Here is a 20,789-nt window from a genome sequence, read left to right as displayed (position 1 = left end):
TTTTGGGATAAATGCAATCTTTGCATTCGTATTTACATTCTGCTTAAGGGATGGCGCTACAAATGATGTAGCGCCTTTTAGCCAAATATAGAGATAGGTTGTGTAGACTCTTGCTAATCCGAAGATTTAATGTTTCTGCTTTTAATAGTTGATGGATTCGACCGGTACTTGGTGGAAGTTCATTTTATCTAACAATAAAACACTGAAAACGTTTGTTTTCTATACTTCCACAAAATTTATTACAACTATGTGACTACAGTTTCGGCAGAGTGCCTTTCTCAAGTGACTTAGATGCAAGCAAGCAAGCAATTTGATTTAACCCGACCTGTAGGAGATGTCCACTCTATCTAAAAAGTACATTCGGGTGTAACAATTTATTGGGGTGAGGTGTTTTGATCCGAGTAAAAACAGGGATCACCCCACCTCGCTCCAATGCCCCAGGCCATCCCTTTCCCCCCATAGCACGCTGATGCGCGATGGGGGCACAACTATCGTAGCCAAATGCTCTTCACAATGGAATCCTGGGTAGTAATAAGATTCCAATGTGGTGTCCTAATCGAATTCAAAACTAGGCCAGAGTGAAGCGCTCTGTGCCTTTATCTTCTAATTACTTATCTGCGGAACTAAAATTGCTTACTTTGGTCCCAAGTCATTGTACCAAGCTCCACTGAGCTTAGTCCAATGCCTTGGCGCTCAAGTATTTTTTGGTTTTATGTTTTTTATATATTTTTGGTGGCTTGGGACTTTTTTTGTTTTTTATATTTTCTGGTGGCTTGCGCCTTTTTCTTCTATTTTTCTAAGGCTGACTTTATCTGATCGTGGTGTTGGACCTACGCTTGGGTTACGTGTTTCTTCGGCACTTGGTGTTTCGAGCTACGAACGATGTACTTATTTTTGTTTTTACTTCTTTTTCACTTTACCTTCACTTTCACTTTATTCTTTGTGTCTCTTTTTATTTAATTTATTTATTTCACTTTATTTCCTTTACTTTATTCCACTATTTATTGTTTAGGACGTTTGTGCTTCCATCGGTGAAAAGCGTCATACCCTAGCATCCCTCGCAGTATTGAGCTTGGGTGGTGCACCAGCTCTGCGAATTTGACCCTTGCCTTGTCTGTCATCATTTCGGTGACTCTCACCTGTTGTAGCTGTCTGAAGAGGAATCTTTCTGCGACGTACCTCGGGACTTTGGCTGCTTCTCTTAGGCTGCTGTTTTGGACCGCTTGAATATTCTTTATGCGCGTTTTGCATACTTGTCGCCATGCGAGAGGTGCGTATGTTAGTACTGGTAATATTATGCTGTTTATTAATCTTAACCCTGTTTTTAGTCTTATTTAATTTGGTCAAAACGGCAAACCGGTGTATGTTTTCAAAAAACTTTTGATAGTGTGTAAAAAATATTTTATTATCAGCTAAGTACTTTCGACACATAACGTGCCATCATCAGAGCTTCCTAAAAGGACATATTTAAGATAAGATTTTTTTAAATAAAAAATGAGTGAAAAACTTACGTCCTCTTATAAAACCTTCATATAAGAGCAACTGCTAAACAACACAATAAAAAACATGGATATTGGGCAAAAGCCACAGATAGTCCCCTTTAAAGCCAGTATAATAACCCTTTAAAGTGAATAAAATCACATCTAAATTCTTTTAATAATTAATAAGACAACATGGCTGAGTCAAACCATTTTGAGCCCACGTGAACAGCAGATCAGCTGAGGAAGACTTTCATTTATTAAAATGATAAAGAAGAAGAATGATAATAAATGACAGTCTTCCTCAGCTGATCTGCTGTTCACGTGGGCTCAAAATGGTTTGACTCAGCCATGTTGTCTTATTAATTATTAAAAGAATTTAGATGTGATTTTATTCACTTTAAAGGGTTATTATACCCTATATCTGTGGCTTTTGCTCAGTATCCATGTTTTTTATTGTGTCTTTTAGCAATTGCTCTTCTATGAAGGTTTTATAAGAGGACGTAAGTTTTTCACTCATTTTTTATATAAAAAAATCTTATCTTAAATATGTCCTTTTAGGAAGCTCTGATGATGGCACGTTATGTGTCGAAAGTACTTAGCTGATAATAAAATATTTTTTACACACTATCAAAAGTTTTTTGAAAACATACACCTGTTTGCCGTTTTGACCTATTTAGAAGTGTGTACAAGTCTTGCAGTCTTTTCCAATTAATTTACTTTTCCTGCCTTTGAGTCCTCTTAATGTTGCTCTCGCCCTGTTGGCCTTCTGGACTGTGGCTTCTACGTATTTTTGAAAGGTCAGTGCTTTGTCCATGATGACTCCCAGGTATTTGGCTTCATCTTTCAACTCGATGGGGTTGTTCTGCACCGTCAGTTGTTCTCCTGGCTGTTGTCTTCCTTTCTTGTATAGTACCGCTTACGTTTTTTTGGAGTTGATGGCTATCTTCTACTTTATACTCCATTCTTCGATGTCTTCTAACGCTGTTTGCAGGTTGGTCACTGCTATATCTACGTTTCTGTGTTTGGCTGCTATCGCTGTGTCGTCGGCGTAAAGACTCATAAGAATACCTGGTGTTCTAGGTACGTCTGCGGTGTATATTGTGTACAGCAGAGGTGACAGGACTGCTCCCTGTGGTACTCCAGCCTTCGGGTTTCCGTGATTTAGATTACTATGGGTTTGCCTTTTTAAAGTCTTTAACTGAAGAGGTTGAGGAGTGGGGAGCTGTTTGTTTCGGGTTGGTCATTCCGAATTATATCTGTATTTTTCAATTTATTAATTTTCATAGATTCTAATAAAGATAAAAGATGATATAGTAGATTTTCTATGGGAAATAAGCCACAATTTTACTAAAAAATGAATTTATTAACGTTTCGAAGCCCAAATCGGGTTTCGTTGTCAAAATACAAAATACAATAGTATTCAAAGCCCAAATCGGGTTTCGTTGTCAAAATACAAAATACAATAGTATTTATACGAAACCCGATTTGGGCTTCGAAACGTTAATAAATTCATTTTTTAGTAAAATTGTGGCTTATTTCCCATAGAAAATACTTAATTATAAAAATGCCACAAGCAAATAGCTTCAGAACAACATGATATAGAAGATGAAGTTCGTATGTAGAAGTGTCTGTTTTTCTATTGATGAAAGATCTATTATGTTCTCCTATCCGTTTGTCAAAGGTTCTGCCAGTTTGACTAATGTTCGTCGTATAAACTTTCAAAAAAACTGTAAGATATTATTACAGAATACACCAAATTTTCACCTAAATTCACCGTAAAAAATACATTAGAACTAGTTAATAAAATACAACATTTTCAATTGCTCAACACAAACAACAGTGCAGGACTTATTATGGGTAATCCTCTAAGCCCATTGGTATCAGATATATTTATGAACCAGCTTGAAACAACAATTTCTAAACATTGCGTATTTAAACAGTTCTTATATTGGTGGAGATACGTGGATGATATACTAGTATGCTTTGCAGGAACTAACAGGCAACTTGACCAATTTCTATCATACATTAATTCACTTCATAGTAATATTGAGTTTACAATAGGAACAGAACAGAATAAGTCCATAAACGTTCTAAATATAACAATTACCAGACAACACAACAATCATGAAATGTCCGTATATCATAAACCTACCCATACTGACACAACTGTACACAATTCATCATCCCATCCTACACAACACAAATTAACAGCCTACCATCGGATGATACATAGACTGACAGAAATTCCCATGTCAAAAAATAGCTTCGAGATAAAACTGAACATCATTAATCAAATAGCAGTAAACAATGGCTATAACGAACAAACAAGTAACAAAATTTTAAACCAAAAACTCCATAAAAAAGCCCTGAAATTAGTCTATCCACAACCACGGAAAGAATCCAGTACTTTCTGCTCTATCACATATACTGGCAAGATAACAACAAAAATAGCCAGACACATAAAAAAGAAAAGAATAACACCTGTTTCCAGAACTAACAACAACTTAAGCAAATATATTAAGAACAATAGGAGCCAAAAGAGAAAACCACTACAGAGTGGTGTTTACAAACTAACTTGTGGTGACTGTCCGAAAACTTACATCGGTCAAACTGGCAGAACCTTTGACAAATGGATAGGAGAATACAAAAGGGCTTTCAACAATAGAAAAACAGATACTTCTACATACGTACTTCACCTTCTAGATCATAATCATTCTTTTAATGAGCAGTTTCAAATTCTGCATATTCAAAATAAAGGCCTTAAGCTATCTTTATTAGAATCTATCGAAATTATTAAATTGAAAAATACAGAGATAATTCTGAATGACCAACTTGAGCCAAACAGCTCCCCACTCCTCAACCTCTTCAGTTAAAGACTTTAAAAACACAAACCCCTAGTAATCTAAATCACTTGAGAAAGGCACTCTGCCGAAACAACTGTAGTCACATAGTTGTAATAAATTTTGTGGAAGTATAGAAAACAAACGTTTTCAGTGCTTTATTAGTTAGTTTCTGTTTTTATTTAGATATTAATATAAAAATGCTTATTTTGTGGCTTAGGCCACGTTTGCTCGGAGCGCCTCAATTGTAAGTTATCTTTTATCAGAACTATCTAATAAATCTAATATCTAATAAAAGTTTTCATCCAGAATGCGCAGATACTTCATAATATTGAAATGAATGAAAAACGACGCATTTTTTGTTTAAAAATGTTAATAAAAGACCATGAACCAGTAAAAATTTCGATACGCATAAGATGGTATGCATTTTCTGTTGACTTCCACCAGACATTCTAGTTGAAAAAATACCGCTCAGTATTTTTTCAGCTTCGAAAGCTTTTCCTTTGGTATATACACTTAGATAATACCAGCCAGACACATTTTCTATATCACTTAACATTCAGTAGTAAACAAGAAGAAAAGAAAATATACTATATCGTATAGTACTGATAGAGTTTTGTATAAAATATGTCTACCTTTAATAATTTAAATACTTTGCGACGACAGAGTCTTTTGTGTAAAGATTCCCGACAAGCGGAAGCCCCCATTTTAATGCAGTTATACCAATTTAACATACTTCTTCCAACTAAGAACTCAACCGCAATTATATCGCTATCAAATTAAGTTCTGCTGCCTTTAGAGAACTTACGAAGATATAAAACTTTATTGTGCTCCTAGGAAAAGGGCAGCTTACATGACAAACTTCTAAGTGGTAAGACTGAGTTTAATCTTACTTTCGTAACTAGCTTGACTAAGATAAGATGCATACCCTGTAAAATATTAATTTAGAGAGGGCTCGAGTATAACTAAACTGTATCGCGTCATCTGCGTGTGTACGTTCATTATTAACGAACAATTAATGAGTTTTCCTCGAACGACACCCGTCCTGCCTCTAATTAATAAGATATTATAAGATCTAAAAAAATCTCTCCAAAGTTTTCGCTTCATTCTTGTTATAGTTTGTGCCAGGAGCTTCTGCAATTTTTCACCTAAAAAGCTGCCGTAAGAGTTACTAAAGTAAAATACATTATGTAATGGATTTGACAGTTACTATAGGGTGACCGAAAGGTCCCTTTACATTTATGAATTGCTGTTGTTGTACTACAGAGGTAAACAAATTATAACCCAACTTTGTAAATTATTTATTACTTATTTATTTATCTAAAACATCGGTGTGCATTAGGGTGCATCGAAAAAATAAAAGTTGGAAATGTTATATCTAATAGCGTGAAAAAGTTGCTAGTGTTATTTTTCAGCATATTAGTATTTTTAATTTTTTTTTCTAAGCGAATTTTCTGTCCTCAAAATGACCTTGAATATTATTAAATATCTGGTTTTTATGGAAATTTCAATTTGTATTATTTGGCATAAAATATGTGCTAACTCGATCTAAGATCAATTAAAGAAAACTTAAAATGCAGTCAATTACAAATTTAAACGATATTTAAAGTTTTATTTGTTTTTTCAGTCTCCTCAATTCCTTTGAAATGTCCCACTTCGTGAGTCCGTGCGTGTAATTTTCACTTATGCTTGGTGCGATGCCTTACTTTGTTATTATTGTTGTTTGTAAATTAAAGATTTTTAAATTAGATAAACCAGGACCAAGGGGAATAAAATCAAGATGTGCTGTGGACCGTCCCATTTTTGGGCAACCACCAAATATACCTGAAAATGTTTTACCGAAATACAAACAAGCGATAAAGTTTTGTTGTTGCAAGAAGATAAAAAACTCAGCAAGAAAGAGCCAGACTTTTCTAATATTGCCGAACAGGTTGCAATTAAATTGGAGGAAATATGGAAAAAGGCTTTAATTCCAATAAATTAACATACATTCAGCTTTTAAAAGCCTATCATGACAAATATATGAAACTTATAAAACCATTTGAGAACAGGCAAAAAAGTGAATTTAAAAAAATAAAATTCAATGCTTTAAGAACAGAAGTAAAAATACACGTTTCGATCTTGCAGCATGCACAGGTGACACTCTGATTAATTGTCTTTGTAGCAAATCTCAAAAAGTGCCTCTGGATGAGCGCAAATTTCTATTAAATCAAAGAGGTATCAGAAAAATGGTGATAAGCTCGATTGATAGGAAAAACAAAAACAAATAAAATCAGAGAGAACAAAAGAAGAAAGTTACCGACGCAAAGACAAAACTTTAGCTCAAGTAAAAAACAGTACCAAGTCTTATGGTCAATCGATCGTGGAAAAATACATAACACTTGTGCATGAACCAGGGTGCAAATATTTCGGATATGGGTGTTCGCTATCTGGTATATCAGATAGTATCAAATCCAGCGATTGCATGTATCGAAACAGTCATAAATACTATCTTTAAGGGTGATGTAATACGGCTGGTAGAAGAACATCTTAAAAAACCGCTTCAGTGGTTTGTATTTCTGCGACATTCACATGATCTACCCCTTGGACATCAAAAGAAGTTTGCCAGTGACCAAATAAAAAAACGTGAGGATCTTCAAACTTTCTCCTATAAAAATTTTGATTCAAACGACTATTTTGAGTTAATTAACTAACAAGAATATCACCTTACAGAACCACCTATATTCTCTAGATTTTCGAGTGACAATCTGCGAAATTTTATTAAGAATCCTAACTTAGACCCTTTTAACATTGAGATTGAGAAATATCACTGCCACAAATAATGTGTAGAACGATGTGTCAAGCTTGTGACACAAGCTTCTCTAGCAGTTTGTGGATCGTATTCGAGGGATGGATTTATAAAAATTCTAATTGATTCCAAAAAACTATGCCTCACTTTAATGTTAAATCGGAAGACATCTTCGAAGAGAATGCTTTTACTATATTTTTTTTTAATATTTGTATACCTAATTTTGTACATTACTTTTATATTTATTTTAGTATTAAAAAACTTGGGTGACGTCAGGGAGACGGATAAGTTAGTCTATTTTGTTATAAAAAGAATGTTTTAGTATACTTTTCTTAAGTACAATTTTTAATTGCCTTGTGAAACCAGAAAATAGTTTCCAATTTAAGCAGAATTTATTTATTCAAGGTCCATAAGATATTAGATTTCCCTTACAAAAGAAATTCGACTATTAATGTATTTTTTCTAATTTTTAGGTGCCGTGGGGGGCAGAAAATATTTTTTTATTTCAACGCAATTTTATTAAAATACTAAATAGTTTGTTAGGCAACTTTTGTGAGCTATTACATTTTCGTTTTGAAATAAAAATTTTTTTCGTCTGTTAACATTTTTTCAAAATTTTTAATTGTTTTGGAGGGGCAGTAGATATTTTCCAATTTCGAAAAAATTTTACCAAAATACTTGACAGTTGATTGTGCAACTTTTGTGAGGTATTACTTTTCCATCGCAAAAAAAAAGTTTTTTTCGCCTTTTTCGATGCAGCCTAGTGTGCATACCTCCTTTATCGCAACACAACTTGATACGACGCCATGTTAGTCTGTCTCCGAATATTATCCGGAGTTACTGACGTAAAAGCTTGGCGAACTCCTTTTCTCAAGTCCTCGTTTGAAACATATCTGCTTTTTCTAATTTCCTCCCGCATTTTCTAGTTTAGTGAAACCCCGCAGTGCATTGCCTAGCGTTGTCAAATCTGGTCTTTTTGAAAGCCATGGGATTGGAGAACCTCACCCAATCCATCGGTCCTGGAAGATTTCATTCAGGCGAGTGCGAAAACGGAGAGCAAAATGGGATGAGGCGCCATCTTGTTAAAAATAAACAAGGCCTTCACTTGTAAATCTTTTCGCATATGTGATCTTGCATTGTTGACTGTGCAATACCAAACTCTGCAGAGCGTTTGCGCATCGACTTCGTCTGTGAAGGTTTAATGGAATCATCAATGCCGGCACAAGTTTCAACTAGAGTTCTTGGTCTTCCACTTCTTGGTGCTCCCAGCACGGTTCCCAATGAAAATGCTTTCTTCTTTCCCATCGTCAAAGTTGGTGTGTATGGTGATGGTTTCTCAAAACTTACAACAAAATTATTCATAATGTCGGCCAGTATTTTATTGTTATGACGACGTTCGTGTATCCACACTCCAGCGACCAAACGCTCTTTAATTTTATACTCACTTGTGTCCGCCATTACGTTTCAATCAAAACTATTGTTGTTTGGCTGCGTGACCAGACAGGTGCTCTTGTAGTCCAGAGAAAAAATATTTTTCTCGTCCAGAGGCGTGCGGTCCATGGAAGCAGGGAAGCGCCGCTTCCCTATTTATTCGTCGATATAAGAAAATATATTATTAATTAATATTCAATAATAAAATTTCTTTCCCTAATCCAAATAATCTACATATTACCTAGCCAATAGGCATTGAAAAATATTAAAAATTAATCGCGTACGAACGAACTCAATAATATGCACACAATTCAACTATTTGGTCCACTCCTGGCAGAAGTGCGTCTCAAAATCGCCGCTTGTCATGCAGTTGTCCGTTTTAAAATTGGTCAGGGTTCAATGACCGCACCCACTAGTCGCGCGAATTTTGGTATGCCATGGAAGCGCTCGTCGTATCGCCTTCCCGAAAGTGAGATGCTCCGACTGTTACTGCTGCTAAGGGGTGCTTAGGTATTACATACATTCGCTTAAAGAATATTTCGATTTAAATTTTTTGCAGAGATATTTCCTTTTACTGATCTTTTATTTGACATTTTACAGAAATCAAATGGTATTGCATTTTGTATAAGACAAATTGATGATTGATGACTTTATTAATATGATAATTAAAAAAACGAGAGCAGTTTAAAAATATTTGGGATAAAACTGAACATATGGGGTTTGAACATGAAAGAAAAGTAATGAAGATTGATAATTTCGGAGACAGAGAGACAGAGAAAACAGAGGAAACAAAGAGACCTTTTGATAATATTCTACAACAAATGAATTCTAGCCTTCAAAATTTTAACGATTACAATTTGTAGAATTATATATTATAATCTTAATATTTCTAATTATAATTCATCAAAATTTCCCACAGAGGAATTGATGTCATTACGATTAAATAATCAAAATTTTTTGATATCCCAGCTTTGCATTCTCAGTTAAGTATCATTTATGAAAAAACTGACCTGCATGATAAAGAAATACCCAGAAATCTGGGATTTCTTTTAACTACTGGTTTAAACAAGTCGCTGTGTGAAGTGGTCACGTTGTGTGAATTAGTACTACTAACTATCCCAGCCACAAGTGCATCAGTTGAACGAAGTTTTGCAGTATTAAGATGCATTAAAAGTTTCAAATTAAGAGTTTAAAAGAAATTCAACAAGCGAAGACAGACTTTGAAAGTTAGCCCTATTATCCATTAAAAAAGACTGAATTCAACAATTATCAGAAGTTGATAGGAGAATAGACCTCAAGTATAAATAAGTGTCATTTTAGTGAAAGTTGTGTGTTGTGGAAAATGCCTCGGAGTATATTTTTTTTTAAATAGGATTCTTCTTTAGAAAACCAAGCCCGGCGCGAGGACTCAAGGCCCGAGCTAGCAATACAGATCAATGATAGGTCACTAGTCACTAGAAATAGCGGGAGTAGAGTGCCTCACGCATTCACGCGCCATGGATTTAGTGTGTGTGTCCTTGTACGCAGGACGTCTCACATAATTATGTACTTTGCTGATAGAGAGCCCCTGCGCATCAGAGTGTTATCAGGTGGAAAGTTGCTCGACCCTCGACCCTTAAGAAAATATTTTTATATCCTTATTGAATCGCTTCCCCTTTCGAAAAAGTCACCGCATGCCACTAACTCGTGACACATCCTCCTCCAGGCCGAAACCAAATTTTTTGAGTAGTATGTACCGGGTGTCCCAATAAGAATGGCTCTCGGCCATATCTCAGGAACCGTTTATAGTAGAGCTTTGAAATAAAAAATTTTATAACAAAAGTTGCCTCAGGAAAAGCCTGGAAATTATTTTCATAATTGTGGGACCACCGCTAGAGGGCGTAATTGAATATCAAAAATTAAAAAATCTAAATTTTACAAAATTTTCCTAATGAAGGGGCACTGGAAATCCGATCGTCGTATTCTTCATAAAATTCTACGCATATTTGATTTGGCAAGTTTAGGTCTACCTTTGGAAATAAGAGGGGGGGTGAGTGGGAACCTTGTTATGAAAAACTGGCTGTGAGTCCGGTTCTGCTTAATCAAATTTTGCAAACTTGGTCTTGTTGAAGACAGATCTTTTTCATCAATGTAAAAGTTATGATTTCGAACCAACTTACTGAGTAATATGCCAGCTAGAAGGCGTTATTTAATTTTTTTCAGAAATCTAGTGTTCTTTGGAAAATATTAAATACAAACATGCATTTTTAATACCATATTACAAAATTAGACAAAATTAGCAACAGAATAGCGAAAACCGCATGTTGATACCTTTTTTCTATCTCGAGATATCTTACAAAACGTGTAAATTTAAAACATAACTGTTACTGTCACCGGTAAACGAAATAATTCATTAAAAGTAGTGTGCTATGGAAACAACAAAGAAACATTTTCCAGCTGTCAACGTATATTAGGTATTTTCAACGCTTCTCATTTGTTTCGAGCCTCGTTCATATCTCGTATATTAATATTATACACGGATTATACGGCATATGACAGAGGCTCGAAACAAATGAGAAGCGTTGAAAAGCCCTATTACAAAGAAATAAAAACAACTATTTAGTGATGACATAAACGTTCAAATTTTTGCCCATCATTTTCGTTGCAAACATTTACTCTTTCAAGAGTAGATTGAACAGCAGTCTCAATTTCTGCTCTCGATATGCTTTGAATGGCGTTTAGTATTCTCTGGATAATGTATTCTAGAGTAGTGTATGATGGGCAACAATTTGAATATTTAGGTCGTCACTAAGTAGTTCTTTTTGTTCTGTGTTATATTTAATTTTAAAAGTATTGTTTCTCTTTATATTGTTGTTTTAATTAATTATATTTTTATACGTTGACATCTGGAAAATGTTATTTTGTTTTTTTCCACAGCACACTACTTTTCATTAACTTAGTTTACCGGTGATAGTAACAGTTATGTATAAAATTTACACGTTTCTGGAGATATCTTGAGATAGACAAAAGGTATCGACATGCAGTTTTCGCTATTCTATTGCTAATTTAATCTAATTTTATAAAGTATGATTAAAAATGCATACTTGTATTTAATATTTTCCAAAGAAAACTAGATTTCTGAAAAAAATTAAATAACGCCTCCCAGCTGGCTTATTACTTATTAGGATGGTTCAAAATTATCACGCTTACATTGAAGAAAAAGATCTGTCTTCAACAAGACCCAGTTTTCAAAATTTGATTTAGCAGAACCGGACTTACAGCCATTTTTTCATAACAAGGTTCCCACTCACCCCCACCTCTTATTTGCAAAGGTAGAGTTAAACTTGTTAAATCAAATATGCGCAGAATTTGATGAAGAATACAATAATCGGATTTCCAATGCCCCTTCATTAGGAAAATTTTGTAAAATTTAGATTTTTTTATTTTTGATATTCAATTACGCCCTCTAGCGGTGGACCCACAATTATGAAAATAATTTCCAGGCTTTTCCTGAGGCAACTTTTGTTATAAAATTTTTTATTTCAGAGCTCTACTATAAACCGTTCCTGAGATATGGCCGAGAGCCATTCTTATTGGGACACCCGGTACATCTATCTATATTAATAACCTTTATGTTTCCTGCAGCCGATTTTGATGATATACATAGTTATAAACAAATGAAAATTAAAAAACGGTAAATTTTCGCTTTTTTCGTCTATAACCAAAAAGTTAAGCATTTTAAACAAATTTGAGAGTAAGAAACTCATAAATCGTCTAAAAAATTTCAATATGGCGTTCGCTGAATATGTCTATCCTTATTGGTTGCTTAGAAAATTGCAAAATAAATCATAAATTTTGAGTTTGTATTAATATTCCTAACTTATGTAAAAATTAACTTAGAACCTTCTTATTACACGACTTGCTGAGACTTCTGGTGCTTAAATTACATTTTAAATTTCACAGCAATTGGTCAAGTAGTTTAAAAGTTATTTAATTTATTTATCCCAAATTCATTTTTTGTGCAACACTATAAGTCAGAAAATTATGAGGTTACAGTAAGAATTCTGACAGTTTATTGAAGACGAACATTTATACTATTGACTTATGTAATTAAAAAAAAATGACAAAAAGTAATTTTAAACAGTGTAAAATTATTTTGCAAAAACACGTCGAATTTTTGCTTACTTAAAAACAATTAGAATAACTTTTTAACCGTTACCCGTAGAAAAATTATTTTTTCATATTTAGAGAAACTGAATTTTTATACACATTTAGAAAGAAAAACAATTGTCCTAGGACAGTTAGGGACGAAATTAGCCCCCCCTTTTTTTAAATCACATGTACTTGCAAAATAATTTTGCAGTATTTAGAATTATTTTTAGTCATTTTTTTTATTTAAATTAATAGTATAAATCTTCTTCTTTCATAAACTATCCAAAAGTATTAGTGTAACTTCATCATTTTCTGACTTATAGCGTTGCAAAAAAAATTTGGGAAAAACAAATTAAATACCTTTTAAACTATTTGACCAATTGCTTTAAAGGGTATGATTTAAGCACCAGAAGTCTCAACATTCCGTGTAATAAGAACGTTCTAAGTTAATTTTTACATAAGTTATGAATATTTTTTAAACTCAAAATTTATGATTTATTTTGAAATTTTCTAAGCAACCAATAAGGATTGACATATTCAGCGAACGCCATATTGAAGTTTTTTATACGATCTATGTGCTTCTCACTTTCAAATTTGCTTAAAATACTAAACTTTTGGTTATAGACGAAAAAGCAAAAATTTACCGTTTTTTAATCTTCATTTGTTTATAACTATGTATATCATCAAAATCAGCTGCAGGAAACATATAGGTTATTAATATAGATGTCGATACTACTCAAAAAATTTGGTTTCGGCCTGGAGGGGGTTGTGTCACCAACAGGATATTTTTTTTCCCTTATTTCTCTGAACTATTGACGATGAGAACGCGTTGGAATGCTAGGAAACATTAGCGCGGTGATGAAACAATATTAATTTAAGTGTAAAGGGACATTCCATTTTTTGCTTAGAATGACCCAAAATATACAAAAAAATGTTTTGTTTTGCGAGAAATCACTGTTATGTAATTCCGCAAGTTCTTTGTTTATAGCAATCTTATCGACATCCGGATCAATTGTTACCCAAAAAATTCGTGTTGTACGGATCAAAATACATAAAGAAAAACTTGGGTAAGTCCATTTCAATAAAGGAGGCCGTTGTACCCCCCCCCCCTGGCGACAGGTGTATATGATTGCGTCTCAGATTCTAGAATATTCAGAGCTTAATGTTGTTCTGAAGCTATTTCCTTGTGGCATTTTTATAATACACTATTTTTAATAAGAAATAAGCCACAATTTTACAAAAAAAAAATTATTTTATTAACGTTTCGAAGCCCAAATCGGGTTTCGTTGTCAAAATACAAAATTCTACTGAAGTATTAGTATTATCAGTAGTATTTTGTATTTTGACAACGAAACCCGATTTGGGCATCGAAACGTTAATAAAATAATTTTTTTGGTAAAATTATGGCTCATTTCCCATTAAAAATAGTTTATTCAGAGCTTTTTATAAAGAATAGTATTAATTAGTAATTAAATTAATTTTTCGTAAAATTAATACTAAAATAGTTATCATATAAATATTTTAATAAAATGATGTTGGTATCTTATATTTAAAAAAACTGCAATTTTTTTTTTTTCAATTACAAGAATGTAGTTGCATATTAATACATAGTTTTAAATTATAAACAACTTTTCATAATAACAATTTTAGATATTGTGAAATATAAAGGTACTTAGCTCTTGGGCGAAGTTCATATTTTTCGACATACCTCGTATAAAATGGGTAAAATGTGATATATAATGGTTCTATATTAGGGTTTAGACCATGCAGAATATTTTATGAAGGATAATTTTTTTGGTCAAACTGATAATAAAAAAGTTTTTCATACGGTTCCAAGTTACGCAAACATACTGTATACAAGCTCAAAAAATTGTTTTTCTATTTTCTCATTAAAATTTCAGACTCGGATTCAGTATAATCAAAAACAAAATGGAAACATTTTTGATCAAAGTAAAATGATGAATTCACCGATACTTTTAAAACTATTTATACAAAACAGCTTTTATTGTTTAATATTTTAATAAACAATTAGCGGCCAAATATTTTTTTTGTAAGCATTTATTAACACTCAGAATTACATATTCTATGAATTAATTTGATAACAAGTACAGTAACTTATATCAATGTAGTGTTGTACACTAAAATGGCGTTATGAGGTACATCACCCAGCGGTTTCACCTCAGTTTCAGCGAAGATCTAGGGGCCATAATCTTCGCAATCTTCTGTTGTTTAGTGGCTGCAGTAATGGTAATATTAATTGGTTGGGGTGGCCTTCCAATTTCTCGTGGTGTCTGTTGGCTCTTTGTTGAATTACTGTGCTGACTAACGGGATGTTTAGGTCTGTATGAAGGGTTTGGTTGGAAATGTACCATGGGGCATTTGCGATGGTGCGTAGAATTCTTGATTGAGTTCTTTGGATAATTTTTGTGTTTGATTTGCTGGCACAACTCCATAGTTCTATACCGTACGTCCATATAGGTTTGATGACTGTTTTATAAATCAGCAGTTTGTTTTCAATTAAGAGGTCTAGATTTTCTACCTATAAGCCAATTAATTTCTTTCACTCTCAACTCAATTTGTTTATTCTTCTTTAAAATGTGTTGTTTCCAGTTTAATTTAGAATCAAGATGAAGCCCCAGGTATTTGACGATATTCTGTTATGGTATGTTGACTTGATTAAGGCTAATATTTGGGCATTGGTCTTTCCTTAGTGTGAAAGTTATATATGTTGACTTAGTTTCATTAGCTTTTATCTTCCATTCCTTTAACCACTATCCAATTTGGTCTAGGTGTTCTTGAAGTTTTAATACTGCAGCTCTTTACTTACTTTTTACTACTTTACAACTTTACTTACTTTTTCATCATCATCATCTTGGTGCTACAGCCCATAGAGGGCCTCGACCTTCTCAAGCATTCTACGCCATTCTGTTCTGTCCCTTGCTTGCATTTTCCAGTTGCCGACTCCGATCTTCTCGGCATCCTGTGTTACCCCGTCCATCCACCTCAGCTTTGGTCTACCCCGTCTTCTCATTCCCACGGGTTGCGCTGTTAGAATCTTTTTTATCATGTTCGATTCAGGGGCCCGGGCTACATGTCCTGCCCACTGCAGGCGGTTTCGCTTAATTATAGTGATAATATCTTTTCCACCAAACGTATGCTTGTAGATATTCTGCAGTTCAAAGTTATATCTACGCCTCCATATTCCGTTCTCACAGACCGCTCCGAATATCTTACGTAGCACCTTTCTTTCAAAAATCGACAGAGCGGATTCATCTGTTTTAGTTAGCGTCCATGCCTCTGATCCATATGTGAGAACGGGGACTATCAATGTTCTATACAGCCTTATACGAGTTTTTTGAGACAGACGTTTGTTAGCTAAGTACTTTGATAGACTATGATAACACCTGTTTGCAATTATTATTCGTCTTTTTATTTCCTCTGATGTGTTATTATTGGGGTTAACCGATGTCCCTAGATATATGAACTCTTTAACCGCTTCGAAGTTTTGGTCATTGATGATTAGATCTGCGTCAATATTTCCAGCTCTTGTGTTTGTGTTAGTCGCCATGAATTTTGTTTTATTTCGATTTATATGTAACCCCATTGGTTCTGCTGCTGCTACTAGCTCGGTTAGGATTTCCGCAGTTCTCGCTCTGGTTCTTGTTATAATGTTCACGTCTTCTGCATATGCTAGAATTTGGACAGATCTATTGAATATTGTTCCCCTGCTATCTATATTAGCGTCTCGTACGATTTTTTCTAATGCTACATTAAAAAGTTGACACGCCAGCGCATCTCCCTGCCTTAACCCCCTATGTATTTCAAATGGGGTTGACGAGTCGTTTTGAATTTTTACTCCTGATATCATCTTCGCCATTGTCACTTTTATCATGCATATGAGTTTTTTTGGAATTCCTAACTCATTCATAGCGTTGTAGAGACTTGGTCTTAATACACTGTCATAAGCAGCTTTAAAATCGACAAAAATATGGTACATATCTATGTTAAACTCTTGCGCTTTTTCCAGGATCTGTCGTAGTGTAAAGATCTGGTTAATGGTTGAACGTCCACGCCTGAATTCTGCCTGATATTCTCCTAGAAACGTTTCGGTATAAGGCTTCAATCTTTCGTGCAAAATGTTTGACAATATCTTGTATGCTGTATTTAGGAGAGTTATTCCGCGGTAATTATCGCATTCCAGTTGGTTTCCCTTTTTGTGTAACGGGCATATTAAGCCTAAGCTCCATTCTTCAGGCATTTGCTCCTCAGACCAAATTTTACAAACAATTTCTCGCATTACCTTGGTCAGCTGCTCTCCACCGTGCTTAAATAACTCTGCTGGGATGCCATCGCTGCCTGGGGATTTGTGGTTTCTTAGTGTTTCTATAGATATTTTCACTTCTTCTACCGAGGGAGGTTCCACGCGTTCCTCATTTCGGTATTCGGTATTCCAGCTCTATTACTTATTAATATTATTAATATTACTATTACTTACTTTTCACTAGAAAAAAAAAGAAGCTTGTTTGTTTTTTTCCGAAACAATGCAAGTTTTCGATCTATATTAGGTTTGTTCCAACACAACGAGAACCGTCATGTAACGAGCACGTTACTATAAAGTAATACATTCCATGCGTTCTGTGTCTGTATATCGTAAGTTCCACGGGTTATTTTGTTTACTGCACAGGACCGTGACCGTTACATGGACGGTTTCTATTTGTGTTGGAATAAACCTTATGACTCCCCTTCCCAGACTAGTAGTGATGTTGAGAAAGTAACTATTCGTTACAAAGTACACGTTACTTACGAATACCGAAAGTAACGATTACTATACAGAGAGGCAAATCGTTACTTTGATTACTCTGATTACTTTGTTACTTCGTACCAATCCTATCAGAGCTAGTAACAACCATTGTATCTACTTTGATTACTTTGATTACTTTGATTACTCTGATTACTTCGTAACTTCAGACCAATCGTATTAGAGCAAGTAACGACTATTGTATTGTTCAAGCAATCTATATAGTGTAATAGGTAAGATTTGTAGCTTTAAGTAGTTCTTCTTTAAGCTATTAGGCCGGCAGCTGGTTTTTTCTGGTAATTAAATATGTAGTTAAAAATATTTATTTATACTTAGGTAAATACCGTTAAAGCAGGACATAATATCGTATGTGTTAAAATAAATGTTATCAATTTTTTAATTACATTTAACCTCACAGTGACCCTCCCTCTTACCGCTTGCTTGCATTAATAACTGATGTAGAATATCTTTTGTAATTAATCTTGTTATTGTTAGAATTATTGATTCTAAAAGAACTTTATAAAAACACAGTTAGATCTAAAATTACTTTAGGTATACAGTTCAAAATTCAGCACAAAATGCAAGCATGTCCCCGTTCTTTTTTTATTTATTAAACATACAAAATCTTAAAATATTTTTTTAACCGAGTCTTTTCATTACTACACTTACTACACTTACACTTACTACACTTACTACACTTATGCTTGGAAAATGAATTGCACAACACAACAATTAACATACTGATACACTTAACTCATTTTCTCCTTCTTCCGTATTTTCTTCGTCACTATCATCGCCCAATTCAATAATAAATTTATTTCCACCATTAATGTGGAAGTGCCCAATCTTCTTATAATATTCTTCCACTTTGATCACTTTGGCGATTCTTTTCTGCCAGTCTACTTTGGTAATATTGGCTACTTCTTTTTTAATTATCTCAATTACCTTTTTTCAAATTTAGGAAATGTGTTTGAACGCCTTATACTTGGTTTGAATTGTCCCCAAAATAACTCAATAGGATTGAAAACACAAAAATAGGGGGGAAGTCTCAATATAGTGTGTCCATGCTTTTCGGCAAAACTCTCTAGAGCGTATAATTTTCTAAATTGCTTCGTGTGTAGAACTTCAATAAGTTGTTTTTTGTGTAAAAACCTTCGAAATATAAATCATTTTCAGATGTATTTGGTATTTTGGTGAGCTGTCGGGAATGATAGGAAGCGTTGTCAAGCACTATTACGCTGTCTTTCTCCAAGTTTGGGATCAGCGAGTTTTCAAACCAATCTTCAAAAATGTCAGCTTCCATATTCTTGTGGTAGTCAACGTTACAATCCTCCATTTTCTTCCCACATAATTTTAAAGCATTCGGAACCCATCCCTCACTTCCTCCGCAATGTACAATAATAATTAGCCGCGAGCCTTTATTTGCAGGCATTTCTGGTATGCACATGCTTGAACCATCTGTCCATCCTTTCTTTACTGTATCTTGGGTATCATACCAAGTTTCATCTAAATAATAAATTCTCTTATTTTCTTCCCTATATTTAGTTAGGTACATATTACGTCTGTTGACTATTCTTTGGCTTTCCATAATTATTGGTTGACGTTTATTTTTTTTTAATTTAATGCCCATTTTTTTATCCAGTTTTGAAGAGTTTTCTCACAGTAGTTCATATTTCGACCAGTTGTTTCCAATTTCTTTCTTATTATTTCTATTTTAGGTATTTCTCTGCTTTTGTAGCAGTCGTATATTGTGGTTTTCAATAGTTTTATAAGTGAAGGATTTAAAGGTCTTGAAAATTTGTAGTCACATCGTTTCTTGCGATGATAGGGTTCATTTTTAACTATTTTATATACAGTATAAAGTGGAATTTCTGTTAAACTAGAGGTGGCTTGTGCCAATAGTGTTTCATCGAAGCCGAATTTGTTACGTAGATTTTTGTATTCATCCAAACATACTTGCTGTGTTTCAGCATTTAAATGCATTTGAATCTTCTTTACGGGCCTTTTTTTAGTAATTACATTCACACTAGCACTGGCAATTTCTGCAATATCAGCGTTATCTACGCGATATTTACATTATCCTACGGACGCTACATCACTATTCACATTAATTAAATTACAATAATCAACACTTTGCACTCTCCAAACGAAATACTAAACCAATATTCAAAATAATTACAGCAAACAAAACACTCGAATCACTACACTGCTACCGAACTAAAACTACTATCGTTTTGCACGAAACTTATGAATCGATGGGAGATCTGGGTGTAAAAACACAGACGAGTTCAAAGGGACGCTACTTAAACGTTTGAACTAATATCTTGATTTGAAGAATATCATATTTCACCGGCTTAAAGCTATTCCACAATATGTTTTACTTGGACAATATCTACTTTGATTACTTTGATTACTCTGATTACTTCCTACCAATCGTAACGACTATTGTATCTACTTTGATTACTTTGATTACTCTGATTACTTCGTACTTCGTGAAGGTCGTTATTATATCGGGATACATATATAAACCTACCTACTGAGAAATGCGATTCTCGATATGATTACCGTTACTCAAATTCAAAAGTATCAAGAGTAATCATAGTAATCAAATCATTTTTATCCCTTAAACAGATCGGTGAAGGTCGTTGTTATATCGGAATTCCTATACAAAATAGCTACCTACTGAGAAATACGATTCTAGATATGATTACCGGTACTCAAATACAAAAGTAACAAAAGTAGTCACAGTAATCAAAATAACGAATACTGTAAATGATTACTTTATACAAAATACCTACCTACTGAGGAATACCATTCTCAATATGATTACTGGTATTCAAATACAAAAGTAACAAATGTAATCATAGTAATCAAGGTAACGAGTACTAAAAAAGGGTTCAAAGCAGGTTTTGTTTATATTCGATTCAGAGTTGGACTACCATCTCCATATAGCAACTATTTCAGCATCCTTATGCATCATCAGTGAAGTTTATGCAGTCACAACTCTGAAGGGAATATAAACATTCTGCCTCTTTTAAGGCAAACCATCGCGATGCAATGAACCCACCTTTTGAGACGCAATCTAGCGACATCTCTCGTATTACGAGGAAAACAACGAAAAGCCCCAGATACAAAGTTTACTACTTTTTAAACAATTAGAATAATTGAAATAAAAATATAATAAACAATACTTTAAATCTAAGACTTTTCGTTAATAAACTGCTTTCTGGCTGCATCCCATATCTCCGGATTTTACAATATGTAATCACGTAGAGACGACCAAAATAGGAGAAAGCAAATAGAGGACACTTAGGCCACGC

This window comes from Diabrotica virgifera, chromosome 8, assembly GCF_917563875.1.
Source record: "Diabrotica virgifera virgifera chromosome 8, PGI_DIABVI_V3a".
Taxonomy (NCBI): Eukaryota; Metazoa; Arthropoda; class Insecta; order Coleoptera; family Chrysomelidae; genus Diabrotica; species Diabrotica virgifera.
The sequence above is the reverse complement of the archived record's forward strand: the minus strand, read 5'-3'. Positions refer to the sequence as shown.